This window comes from Hemiscyllium ocellatum, chromosome 24, assembly GCF_020745735.1.
Source record: "Hemiscyllium ocellatum isolate sHemOce1 chromosome 24, sHemOce1.pat.X.cur, whole genome shotgun sequence".
Taxonomy (NCBI): Eukaryota; Metazoa; Chordata; class Chondrichthyes; order Orectolobiformes; family Hemiscylliidae; genus Hemiscyllium; species Hemiscyllium ocellatum.
Window position 1 is genome coordinate 40,071,454 of NC_083424.1, and position 14,514 is coordinate 40,085,967.

A 14,514-nucleotide genomic window follows, 5' to 3' on the forward strand; every position below is an offset into this window, starting at 1 on the left:
TGGTGGAGGCTAGTACGATTGCAATATTTAAAAGTCATCTGGATGGGTATATGAATAGGAAAGGTTGAGAGGGATATGGGTTGGGTGCTGGAAGATGGGACTAGATTGGGTTGGAATATCTGGTCGGTACGGACGAGTTGGACTGAAGAGTCTGTTTTCGTGCTGTACATCTCTATGACTCTATGACTAAGTAGCCAATGACTTTTGGTGAAATCAATGTTGACTGGAAGCCTGAAAACGATTGCATTAAATAATCTATCACTTCTAGAATAACACACAATTTATAATAACACTTCAAAAGGCCCTAGGGACATCACAAATGACAGGATTAACTTTGGTCTATTATTGAATGGAGCAATCCTGGGTGTTCTAGTATTTGAATCATAAAAGGTTAGTATACAGTTACAAAGTGATTGGGAAAACAAGTGGAATATTGTCATTTATGAGGGGAATGAAGTATTAAATAGGGATATTTTACTACAATTGTACAGGGCACAGGTAAGACCACACCAAGGTGTTGGTCTTCTTACTTAAGAAATTACCTAACTGCAGAAGCAGAAGGCACTCCTGAGATGTGGGAATTATCTTATGTAATAAGGCTGGGTATGTATTCATTCAAGTGAAGAAGAATGAGAGGTGATCTTATTGGATTACAGAAAATTTCAAGGGAACAAACCGATGTTGAAAGGGAGTTTCCACCTGTTAGGCACAGCAGAACTGAAGGACACACTTTAGAAATATGTGGTCTCCCATTTAAGACAGAGGTAAGAAGATATTTCTTTTCTCTCAAAGGGCCATCAATGGAATTCTCTTCCCTAGAGAGTAGTGGAGACAGGATTATTGAATAGTCTTGAGACAGAGTTAGTTAGCTTCTTGACCAAAAGGGAATATAAAGATATTGCAGATAGCCAGGAAAGTTGGTTGAGACCACAATCAGGTCAACCATGGACTTATCAAATGTAGAGCAGGCTCTCAAGGTCAAATGGTCTCTTCCTGTTCCCAACACCTATGTATGTCTGTAATTTCAATGTGCTTGCTGTTGTTAGACACATTGCAGACACATTGCCTGTGATCTACCTAATTTACAAAGATTTTCTCAGAAAATTTGTGCCAAGAGCATAACTGAGGACAGTTGTGCTGTGGAGATACATATAAAATAATTTATGGAATTTGTGCAGAGGTTAGAGCTGAGGACATAAGTCACAAGTAATCAATGAAACAATCACTGAATTCTGCTGTGCTACTCTCACATCCCTAACTTCATTTGTATGTTGTAATTTCTTGTTTTATTTGAAATTGTAGACATGATAACTGCCTTCATTTCATCTAAGGCCCTGCTCATCAATTATGATGTGTTCACTAAGGACAATGATTGAAGAAAATTTTCTTTCCATATTCTTTTATGAGATTTTAATAATTTTATTATGTTTAGTGTAAAGATTTTCCCACAATGCTTTGTGATGAAAATAAAGGCATGTAACAATTTTAGCAAAATGCTAAAAAATAAGTGGGGCAAGAGAAGGATTACTCAGTCCATCCTCCAACCCAAATTTGAACAATTTCAATTGCTTTGTTTCTGATATCCTCTCTAGCAGATTGTTCCAAAATATTGTACTTATTAGATTAGATTAGATTACTTATAGTGTGGAAACAGGCCCTTCGGCCCAACAAGTCCACACCGACCCGCCGAAGCGCAACCCACCCATACCCCGACATTTACCCCTTACCTAACACTACGGGCAATTTAGCATGGCCAATTCACCTGACCCGCACATCTTTGGACTGTGGGAGGAAACCGGAGCACCCGGAGGAAACCCACGCAGACACAGGGAGAACGTGCAAACTCCACACAGTCAGTCACCTGAGTCGGGAATTGAACCCGGGTCTCAGGCGCTGTGAGGCAGCAGTGCTAACCACTGTGCCACCGTGCCACCCACAAGGAAGGATGAGGAAGGATGTTCTCCTGAAATTTTTTTAAAAATCAGATCCAACCAGATATTTAACAGATTTTAAGTTCTTTCTTAATTGTTTCTTTCTGAAATTGAATACTTAGATTTCCATAATCTTCCCTCATAGGTATTTTGAGGTGAGGAATGTGACAGATTCTGTAGTACAGTATTTTTAAAAAGGGCACAGTCTTCATGAAGAAACTACTCCATATCCCAAAGAGTACCAATCGTAGGATAAATGGGTAGTTAAGGCCCTTACAGCTGACTATTGAACTGTGACTAAAAATGGCATTGCATGTTAATGTGTGTACTGTGCAAGGTATGACAAAGCTGCTCCTTTAACAAGATTATGAAATCCTTGGCTTTTTTTTCAGAGAGGTCGTAAATGATACAGACTCCGAAAAGTCTGGGGACTGAAGGGTTTTAGGGCCAATTTGATAACAGAAAACAGATACTGCCCCAAGAAGAAATTTTCAAGTTTAAAAAGAAACACTTGTGCAATGAATGGGGTGTTGCCAGTTCTCCCAGCTCAGCTTTTCTCTGGCTTGTTTTTTTTAGCAGTAGTGTGAAAAAAAGGCTGCTGGACTCACAGAAGTAGGTCTAAGTTGGTACTCTCTCTCTCTCCCTTCTATCCTGTAAGAACTTGTATTTGATTTAACCTTTTGTGCCAAGTGGTGTTTATGGGGATTGTTGCAAGTATTTGGAACAGCATCATTAAGTTGGGATGAGTTGTTGGGTTTTCAGAGAGATTAAGTTATTCTGTATTTTGTTCTCTGTTGTTTGTGTTTCATTCAGCAATCCTGTAAATAAATTCTGTTTTGTTTAAAACTAAGTGGTTTGACCAGCTGATCTCTCCTGGAATATCCACTCTACACCTGCTGAAAACAACTAGCAAAGTTAGGATCTGGATTACCTTCTTGAAATGTTTTGAGGGGGTCTGGCTTGGTCCATAATAAAGGTGAAATATATCAAATGACATTGACATAACTATATAACCTGATGTTGTAATGGTCTTCATGACATTAGTGCTTCAGCAAAAACTTTTTTAAAAATTGCTTTACTGAACTTTCTGAAATGTATTTGTCTTGTCAGTGCGACCAAGGTGTTCATTCTTGTGTAATTCCAATTATTTCAAAATGACTCTGAACCTTTTACTGTTTCTGATCACAAAAACTGCACTTTGTGAATGTACCTTTTATCTGCATCATTAATTTTGCATTATATATAATACATTTACGAATGTCAATACAACTGTCATTTACAATACAAGTGTCACTGAGAAATGAAGTTTTCCATTTCAATATGGTTTGATCAATAACTCACCAGTGCAAGAATTGTTGTGAATAACTTAATAAACATGTTCTATGATATGCTTTATATAATCAATAAACATCTCTCATGCAGAACTTAACTATTCCTTAGTTGTATTTTTGAACGAATGCATTTCATTTTTGTCATAGAGTCATAGAGATGTACAGCACAAAAACAGACTCTTTGGTCCAACTCGTCCATGCCAACCAGATACCCTAAATTACTCTAGTCCCATTTGCCAGCATTTGGCCCATATCCCACTAAATCCTTCTTATTCATATACTCATCCAGATGCCTTTTAAATGTTGTAATTGTACCAGCCTCTACGACTTCCTCTGGCAGCTCATTTCATACACACACCACCCTCTGCATGAAAATGTTGTCCCTTAGGTCCCTTTTAAATCTTTCCGTCTCACCCTCAACCCATGCCCTCTAGTTCTGGACACCCCTACCCTCAGGGAAAGACTTTGTCTATTTACTCTATCCATGCCTCTTATGATTTTATAAATGTCTACAAGGTTTATCAGTCTCCGACACACCAGGTAAAACAGTCCCAACCTCTCCTGCTTTCTCCCTATAGCTCAAACCCCCCAATCCTGGCAAAGTGGCCCAACCAATGTCCTGTACAGCCACAACATGACCTCCCAACTTCTATACTCAATGCTCTGACCAATAAAGGAAAGCATACCAAACACCTTCTTCACTATCCTATCTACCTGTGGCTCCACTTTCAAGAAATGTGAACCTGCACTCCAAGGTCTCTTTGTTCAGCAACACTCTCCAGGATCTTACCATTAAGTGTATAAGTCCTACTCTGACTTGCCTTTGTAATATTTGTAAATGATTTGGATGAATGTGTAGGTGATCTGATTAGTAAGTTTGCAGATGACACGGAAGTGGCAGAGTTGTGGAAAGTGAGGAAGGCTATCAAAGGATAAAGCACAATATAGACCAATTGGAAAGTTGAGCGGAGAAATGGCAGATGGAGTTCAATCTGGACATGTCTGAGATGATGCAACTTGGGAGGTCAAATACAAGGGGAAAGTATACCGTAAATGTCAGAACCCTTGGAAGATATACAGATGGATCTTGGACTGCAAGTCCATAGCTCCCTGAAACAGGCAACACAAATGAATGAAAATGCAATCTTTCCCATCTCACCCTATACCTATGCCTTCTAGTTCTGGACACCCATACCCTATTTACCTAATCCATGCCTCTTATGAATGAGATGGTAGAGTGCATCATGTATTAGAGGGTTATGGGCCAAACACAGGAAAATGGGACTAATTTAGTTTGGGAAACCTGATTGACATGCTGATGACTCCATGACTTTATGTGATTTTGAGGCCATACCTGTGAATCTGTGTTCAAGACAGACTGATCAAGGAGTAATCAAAAACAAGAACCATCTGAAATATACCAGGTACTGAGCATTGTTATCATGTTAAGAGACTGTTAACTCCATTCTAATGATCTGACGTGTCTATCTGACTAACTCCACACACATTGTGCTATTTATGCTCTGTAGGAAACAACTTTGTGATATCGCCATAAGGTTACTCTATGTTTTTTTTATGCCGCTAACATTCCCTTACATCATCAGGCCCCTTTCTCCTAAAGCTTATAGAGATATAGGTACATACACAACTATCTTCAGATCAATAATTCAGATATTACAGATGATGACAAATGAGCTCATCAGAGTCATTGTTCACAGCCTTACCAGTCGTTATGTAGATTTCTTCCAAGAAAGCAAAGCATACACCTCACGCATGGTGGCGTATTGGCCTGCAAATTGCATTCTGCTAAACCAGATTCAGAAGAATAAAAGAGAGACCAGGAATGTCTCAACATTCACTGAAATTGAATTGACAGTTCAAATCAAAAGCTAATCAATGTGGCCATCAAAATATCAATTTTGGATGATGAATGATGAGTCATTTTATGTTTCTTCATGGGGATATCTTGGGGTAGCTGCACCAAGGACACTTGGTAGCTACCAAGATACCAAGAGCAGGATGAGGACTCAATTTCTTGCACCATAGCAACAGCGACAATAAACCCACCAGTTACACCTGCAGGAATTGAGTATAGAAGTACAAAGGTCCTTCTGCAGCTGTACAGGGCCCTGGTGAGACCGCACCTGGAATATTGTGTTCAGTTTTGGTCTCCAAATTTGAGGAAAGACATTCTGGCTATTGAGGGAGTGCAGCATAGGTTCACGAGGTCAATTCCCGGAATGGCGGGACCGTCTTACTCTGAAGGATTGGAGCAACTGGCTTATATATGCTTGAGTTTAGAAGGCTGAGAGGGGATCTGATTGAGATGTATAAGATTATTAAAAGATTGGAAACTCTGGAGGCAGGAAGCACATTTCCACTGATGGGTGAGTCCCGAACCAAAGGGCACGGTTTAAAAATAAGGGGTAGGCCACTTAGAACAGAGTTGAGGTGAAACTTCTTCACCCAGAGAGTGGTGGGTGTATGGAATGCTCTGCCCCAGAAGGCTGTGGAGGCCAAGTCTCTGAATACTTTCAAGAAAGAGTTGGATAGAGCTCTTAAGGATAGTGGAATCAAGGGTTATGGGGATAAGGCAGGAACACGATACTGATTGAGGATGATCAGCCATGATCATAATGAATGGTGGTGCTGGCTTGAAGGGCAGAATGGCCTACCCCTGCATCTATTGTCTATTGAACCGGTATTGGGGATATAAGGAACAGAACACGTTCTTAGTCATATGAACAGTCAGCATTCACATTGTTCACAAATGATAGTGTAACATAATACTCCATTACAATGGGACATGGAACACTGATAAGGAGGGTTATGACTGCATCTACATGGTCCTTTGACATTGTACCCTATTCTGATGGATGTATCAGCAGGAGCTTCATGACTACTGAGACTTTGTGCTTCCAGTTCCACATTAACCAAGTAAAGAATCATATAAAATTTAGAAACATTTTATTTTGAAAAGGAATGGGTTGAAATGAGCCATCAAATTAAGGTTTAATCAATAATGTACACTAAATTGAACTGAATAAAAGCATGAAATGGCTTGCTTGCTCATCATTCCCCTGTACGTCATCTACTCCAAAGTCAATTGCAGAAAAAAAGGTTGGAGTCACTCACACTTTCAAAGTATGTTCTTCTTCTGTGTTTTCCTTCAATTATTATGTTTTAATTTCCTGGGATTCTTTTGCAGTTTTAATTTACAAAGAAGATTCATGTTGTTTATCATATTTCATAATTCATAATTTAAATGAGACTATTTATTTCAAATAAATGGCCTTCTTCCACTTTATCATTCCGTCATTCTATAACTAAAGGGCCTAAGCAATCATCATTCCACAATACCATCATGAATATCTGTCCAGATTGACTTACTCTCAATTCTCCTTTGAGTCCTTCAAATAAAATGCATCATTGTGCCTGAGGTAGCTGGCCTTTTCCTCACCTATTTTGCCAGAAAGTTGATCTCTCTGTAATGTTGCTTTATCCTGTTCTCATCCCAAGCTGATTAATTTGGTCAACTTTGCTTCAAATTTCTTGCCCTGCCTCACCTTCACCTCATTTACCTAATTTTTCTGACTTCTCTAACTCCATTTCTGAAAACAAGCCCACTGCTAGGGTCATAGAGATATACAGCAAGGACCCTTCAGTCTAACTCATACATGCCGATCAGATATCCTAAATTAATCTAGTCCCATTTGCAACATTTAGCCCATATCCCTCTAAAACCTTCCTATTCATATACCCATCCAGATGCCTTTTAAATGTTGTAATTGTAACAGTCTCCACCACTTCCTCTGGCAGCTCATTCCATATACACACTTTGCTTTGCATGCAAACATTGCCCCTTAGATCCCTTTTAAATGATTCCTCTCTCACCTTAAACCTATGGCCTGTATCTACCTGTGACTCCACTTTCAAAGGACTATGAACCTGCACTCCAAGGTCTCTTTGTTTAGCAACACTCCCCAGGACCTTACCATTAAGTGTATAAGTCCTGCTCTGATTTGCCTTTCCAAAATGCAGAACCTCACATTTACCTAAATTAAACCCCATCTGCCACTCCTCAGCCCATTGGCTCATCTGATCAAGATCCTGTTGTACTCTGAGGTAACATTCTTGACTGTCCACTACACCATCAATTTTGGTGTCATCTGCAAACTTATTAACCATAGCTTCTGTTCACATCCAACTCTTTATATAAATGACAAAATGTAGTGGACCCAGCACCGATCCTTGTGGCACTCCACTGGTCACAGGCCTCTGGTCTGAAAAGCAAGTCTCCATCACCACCCTCTGTCTCCTACTTTCAAGTCATTTCTGTATCCAAATAGCTACTTCTCCCTGTATTCCATGTGAACTAACCTTGCTAACCAGTCCACCACGATGAACCTTATCAAATGCCTGAGTGAAGTCCATATAGATCACATCCACCCCTCTGCCTTCATCAATCCTCTTTGTTACTTCTTCAAAGCGCTTAATCAAATTAATGAGACATGAATTCCCGCACATAAAGCCATTTTGGCTATCTCTAATCAGTTCTTGCCTTTCCAAATACATGTAGATTCTGTCCCTCAGGATCCCCTCGAATAACTTGCCCGCCACTGATGTCAGGCCTTACCAGTCTATAGTTTCCTGGCTTTTTCTTATCATCTTTCTTAAATTGTGGTACTACATTAGCCAACCTCCAGCCTTCCGGCACCTTACTTATGGCTATCAATGATATAAATATCTCAGCAAGGAGCCCAGCAATCACCTCCCTATATTCCCAGAAATTTCTAGGATGCACCTGATCAGGTACCAGGGACTTATCCATCTTTATGCGTTTTAAGATGTCCAGCACCACTCCCTCTTCCATAATATGGACATTTTTCAAGATGTCACTATTTATTTCCCCAAGTTCTCCAGCTGACCTCCAGTTCCCTTAATCACATTTACTGCCATCCCTTCCTGGAAAGACTTTACTCAATTTGTGCAGCATCCCTACCTCAGCTCCTCTGGCAACATTACCTGTCATGTTAATTTTATTATGCAAGTTACGGACACACAGGTGAAGAATATTGATTGATTCAGTACTTGAACACAGAGAAGGGCTCTTTTGGCACAGTGGTCGTGTCCCTATCACTGGATCAGGAAGCCTGGGTTCAAGTCCCACCTACTCCAGAGGCCGATTTTGCATCTCCTAAACTCATGGGAAGATGCTGTGGGAGGAAGATGGAGTGCTGGGGACAATGGAGGAGTGATCAGGGTGTGGTACAGGATGGTCTTTTCAGAGCAATGTCTAGGCTTTGTTGAGTCCAGAGATGATCTGTTGAATTTGAAAGCTAGTGGATGCAAATTGAGAAGAGGAAACATGCCATGCTTCTAGAAGAGAGTTGTCATAGATGACATTTTTGTGAAAAACGGAATAGATACAGTCAAGGTCTCCATCAACCATGGTTAGGTACCTTAATAGCCAGAGTGGACAGGGATTCTCAGCTATAGAAAAAAGGAATCCATATCGAGGTGTGGAATGTTCATTAATTGTGAAGCCAATTGGTGAAGTAGAAAACAAGATTCCTGTCTTCTCATGAACGTTAGATTTAATTACAGAATAAAGGATTACCTCCAACAACCTCATCCCTGACTGACATTCAGTAGCCCAGAAATCTCTCCTTATCTATGCTCAAGGATGCTTGTAATCATCAGGTTGATATACCTATAGAAAGCCTTAGGGTTTTCCTTGAGCCTATCTGCCAATAACTTCTCATGTCTCCTTCTGACTCTTCTTAGCTCTCTCTTTAGGTATTTCCTGGCTGAGTTATAATTCTTAAACTCCCTAACTGAGCCATCACATCTCATCCGAATGTAAGCATCTTCTTCCTCTTGACAAGAGAATTAGCATTTCATCTTTCCATTTGGCATCTTGGAATCCACCAAACTCAACAAGTGGAGCTTGAATAAATAAGTTTTTCGAATTCCCAAGACTTTCTAGTGTTATTAAAGGTTTCACAGGTTCTTTCCATAATAAATATTGTGTACCTTGTCTTACTGGAAAGTGATGCAGATTAGGTGGCATGGATTCTGTTGATTTAAAAATCCAAAACAGGTTTATTGACAATTCAACATGCAACTTGTACTTTTTTAATTCACTCATGGGATGTGAGTGTCATTGGCCAATGTTATTGCTTGTCCCTATGTACCCCAGAGAAGGTGATGGCAAGCTGCCTTCTTGGACTGCAGCAGTCCATCTGCCCTTAGGCATAATGACAGTGAAGGAATGATGATATATTCCCAAGTTAGATTGGTGAGTGGTTTGGAAGGGAACTTGCAGGTGGTGGTGTTCCAAAGTATCTGCTGCCCTTGTCCTTCTAGATGGAAGTGTCTCGCGTTTGGAAGGTGCTGTATCTTTGATGAATTTCTGCAGTGCATCTTCTAGATAGTACTGCTGCAACTGAGCGTCGACTGTGGAGGGAGCAGATGCTTGAGGATGTGATGCCAATCAAATGGACTGCTTTTTTCTGGATTGAGTCAAGCTTCTTGAGTGTTATTGAAGCTGCACCTATTCAGGGAAGTGGGGAGTTTCCCATCACACTCCTGACCTTGTCTTCAATCACAAAGTGTATCTAATATGTTCTTTGGATTTGGTTAAATGTAGTTAAGTGAAGACTTGACAACAGCCCAAATATGGACATTTGTTAAGTAGCAATAAGAAAAATGGAAAAAAAAGAGAAAAAAAGCAATAAGTCTCACACCCTTCTACCTGTCAGGGACTCCTCAGTCAACAGCTGGTCTGGAGACTTAGGTTCGCTCCTGGCACCGTTTATGATCCCGGTTCGATCCCGTTGAAGTCCAACAACTCGGAACAAAACTCTCTCTCTTATACAGTGTAACAAACAACAAGTACAGAAAAACAAGTTGAATGCGAGTTGCCCAGTGCAGGATTTAATCAAGGTCATGCAACAATTCTAAACAACTATACAACTTGTGTCTAGATTGTGGACAGGCTTTATGGGGTCAGGAGGTGAGTTACTTGCTGCAGTATTCCTAGTTAGGTTTCTGGTCAATGGTAACCCCCAAGTTGTTGTGGGGATTCAGTGATGATAGCAATGTTGAATGTTAACGGAGATGGCCATTTACTAGCGTTTGTGTGGTGCAAATGTTGCTTGCCACTTGTCAGCTGAACACTGGATTTGGTCTAGATCTTGTTGCATTTGAATACGGACATATAACTATCTATGCATCCAGATTCTAGCATGTTTCTGTTAAACTGCAAGGAAATAAGATGGATGGTTTCTTCCTGTTCATTGGCTCATTAGTGCATCCAGCTCTTAAAGCAATATCAAAGTGGATTCTGTATGAACAGGGGAGGAGGCATGAGAGATTTGAGAAGTTATGGAAAGTTCATGGTGCTATGGAGAAGGAATACAGTAGCTCAATTCTGAGCAAATAAATTTAGGAAGGATGTGAAGGCATGACGTACACTACAGAAAAGATTTAAAAGAAGGTTTCCAGGGTTGAAGAACAGCAGTTATGAAGATCGAGAAGTTAACACTGTTTTCCTTGGAAACTCAGCAAGGTCAGTAAGGAGAGATCACATTCCATAGTGTGAGGCACAACCTGAGCAAGTATATATCTTTGGGATTATATCTTTGCAGTGTAGGGATTCGTTGCACAGGGAAGAGGTACTTTTTGCTTGCTTTTGTGGTCCATAGTTTAGATTAGATTAGATTAGATTACTTAGAGTGTGGAAACAGGCCCTTCGGCCCAACAAGTCCACACCGACCCGCCGAAGCGCAACCCACCCATACCCCTACATTTACCCCTTACCTAACACTACGGGCAATTTAGCATGGCCAATTCACCTAACCCGCACATCTTTGGACTGTGGGAGGAAACCGGAGCACCCGGAGGAAACCCACGCAGACACGGAGAGAACATGCAAACTCCACACAGTCGCCTGAGTCGGGAATTGAACCCGGGTCTCAGGTGCTGTGACACTGTGGCACTGTGCCGCTGTGCCACCCACTAAAGGACTGTGCTTGGAACCCAGAGTAAACCCATGCAGATACAGGGTAACTGTCTCCACATAGTTAGTCACCCAGGCTGGGTTTGAACCCAGATCCCTAGTGCTACAAGACAGCTGCTAACCACTGAGCCACCCATTAAGATAAGATTAAGTTTGTAAAGTCTTTTTATAGGACAAATTGAAGCTGAGGAACAGGGACCCAGTATAAGTGTGACATCACAGGAGAACTATGTGTTCATCAGTTTGTAATTGCTGCTAATTTTTAGATTATATATGTGTATATATTCCCTACAGTGTGGAAACAAGCCATTTGGCCCAACAAGTCCACACCAACCTTCCAAAGAATAGCCCACCCAGACCCACTTCCCTACATTTTCTCCTGACTAATGGATCTAACACGATGGGCAATTTAGCATGGCAATTCACCTGATCGGCACATCTTTGGACTGTGGGAGGAAACTGGAGCACCCAGAGGAAACATGTGCAGACATGGGGAGAACATGCAAACTCCACACAGACAGTGGCCCAAGGCAGGAATCAAACCAGGGTCCCTAGTGTTGTGACGCAGCAGTGCTAACCACTGAGCCACCATGCTGCCCAATTGATTATTAGAAAGTTACTTTCAGAATAAAGGTAAATAAGATAAATATTTTATGGATTAAAAACTAAAGGAACAGTATTTATAAAAATAAAAATTAAGTAAGTAAACTAGAGACACAACGTATTGTGCCTGGCTGGTGGAGGGAGCGGGTGGACCCCATTATGGTTCATAAAGACCACATCTGTAGCAAGAGTTGGTTACGTGAAAAACTCTGGCTCAGAATTGATAGGCTAGAGTCTGACCTTCAAACATAGGGCTACATCATGGTGAGGGAAAGTTATCTGGATGCTGTGTTTTAGCAGGTTGTCACAACCCTTAGATTAACTATCTCTAATTCAGTCAGGGATAGGAGGGTGTGTCTATGAGTGAAGCATATAGAGGGCTCCAGGAGATGCGCTGTAGGAGCCTTAGCGCCTGAGCTTGGCATCAGGTTTGAGATTTTCACTCCATGTGGATGACAGCAGGAGCTTTAGGGAGGTGAGCAAACTTACAATAGCTCTGTGGTCCAGAGACCATTCAAAACAGTGCAAAAAAGAAAAATGACGTTGTAATCGGGGATGGCATAGTCAGGGCAAAAGAGACCAGGATCTGTGGCCAGGATCAAGAGTCTTGAAGGCTGTGCTGCCTGCCTTGTGTCCAGTTCAGGGTATCTCAACTGGGCTACAAAAGAACTTGGCTGAAAATGTGTTGCTGGTTAAAGCACAGCAGGTCAGGCAGCATCCAAGGAATAGGAAATTCGACGTTTCGGGCATAAGCCCTTCATCAGGAATAAAGTACATCCATGAAGTACAAAAGAACTTGGTGTGGGAGGGGAAAGGTCCAGTTGTTGTGGCTAGGTAGGTACCAACAATGTAGATAGAACAAGGAAAGAAATTCTGCTGAGGAAATATGAGGAGCTAGAGGTTAAATTAAATTAAATCTCCGCATGGTGGCTTAGTGGTTAGCACTGTTGCCTCACAGCACCAGGGACCCAAGTTTGATTCTAGTCTTGGGCAATTGTCTGTGTGGAATTTGCACATTCACACGGTGTCTGCGTGGGTTTCCTCTGGGTGCTCCAGTTTCCTCCCACAATCCAAAGATGTTCAGGTTAGGTGATTTGGTCAAGCTGTGTTCAGTGATGTATAGGTTAGGTGAATTAGTCATAGGTAAATAGTCAGGGAATGGGTCTGGGTGGGTTACTCTTCTGATGGTTGGTGTGGACTTGTTGGGTCTCATGGCCTGTTTCCACACTGTAGGGATTCTATGATTAAAAAGAACTAAAAAGGTAATAATTTAGATCACTACCCAAGCCATGAGCTAGTGGCACAGGGTCAATAAAGAGGTAAACATGTGATTCAAAGATTGGCGTGTAAGAAATAGGTTTGAATTCCTAGGACACTGGCACCAGTACTGGGGATGGAGGGAGCTGTTCCGATGGGACAGGCAACAACTGAATCATGCTGGGACCAGAGTGTTGCTGAATTGGACAACAAGGGCTGTAGACAGGGCTTTTAAACTAAGCAGTGGGGGCAAGGGTGAGTTCAATTCAATGAAAAATTTGCAAATCGAAGGTTAAGAAGTTGGTAGGCTTACAGGTCAGTGGTGGGGCTGATTGTTACCTGAAAATAAAAAGGAAGGGATAGAATGTGTGAATGTCATATTGCTCCAAGAAAAAAATCAAATACATAATTTCAGAATTGTATACCATCTGCCTATTTCTCATTTAGATTAGAGTGGTGATGGAAAAGCACAGCAGGCCAGGCAACATCTGAGGAGCAGGAAAATCAATGTCTCGGGCAAAAGGCCTTCATCAGGAATTGGTGTCTCGGGCAAAAGCCCTTTCCTGATGAAAGGCTTTTGACCGAGACGTCGATTTTCCTGCTCTTCGGATGCTGCCTGGCCTGCTGTACTTTTCCAGCACCACTCTAATCTGGACTCTTGATTTCCAGGATCTGCAGTCCTCACTTTTGCCTATTTCTCACTTAGCCAGACCAAATCCTGTTGAAGAGTCTGCTGATCCTCCTCACAGCTCACGTTTCCACCTTTTGTCAATCTGTCCACATCCCTGGAGGAGGGTGGAAGTTGGAACCAGGTCCTGCTCTCATGCCCACATATCTGTCCTCAGCATGCTGCAGTGTTCCAGTGATCACAGTGCAAACTAGACGACAACATCTCATCTTCAGACTAGGTGTGTTACTGGACCTGATAATGAGTTCAACACCTTTAAATTGTGAACCTAGTCTTCCTTTTCTTTTAGCTTTTCATCATGTCTGCCTCCCCCTCCCCACCACATCCCAGTTACTGTCTATTCTTTCCAGTCTGGCAGTTAGGCATACATTGTCATTCTCACAGGTCTGATCACTTTAAGCTGAACTACCAACATCTTTTCTCCACCAGCACCCCACACCCACTACCTCTACCTTCCCCTCCAAGCTATAGCATAAAGACTGTCCCCTCCACACTTCACTTCAGCTTTGGTGAAGAGTCATCTAGACTCGAAATGTTAGCTTGCTCTCTTTCCATGGATGCTGCCGGACCCACTGTGAGCATTTATTGATTTCAGTTCCTCTGACTCAGATGTAGGGAATCTACCTTTGGAAGCTAAAAAATGTGGAGCTGGAAAAGGAAAGTCGACCTGTCGGGGTCAAG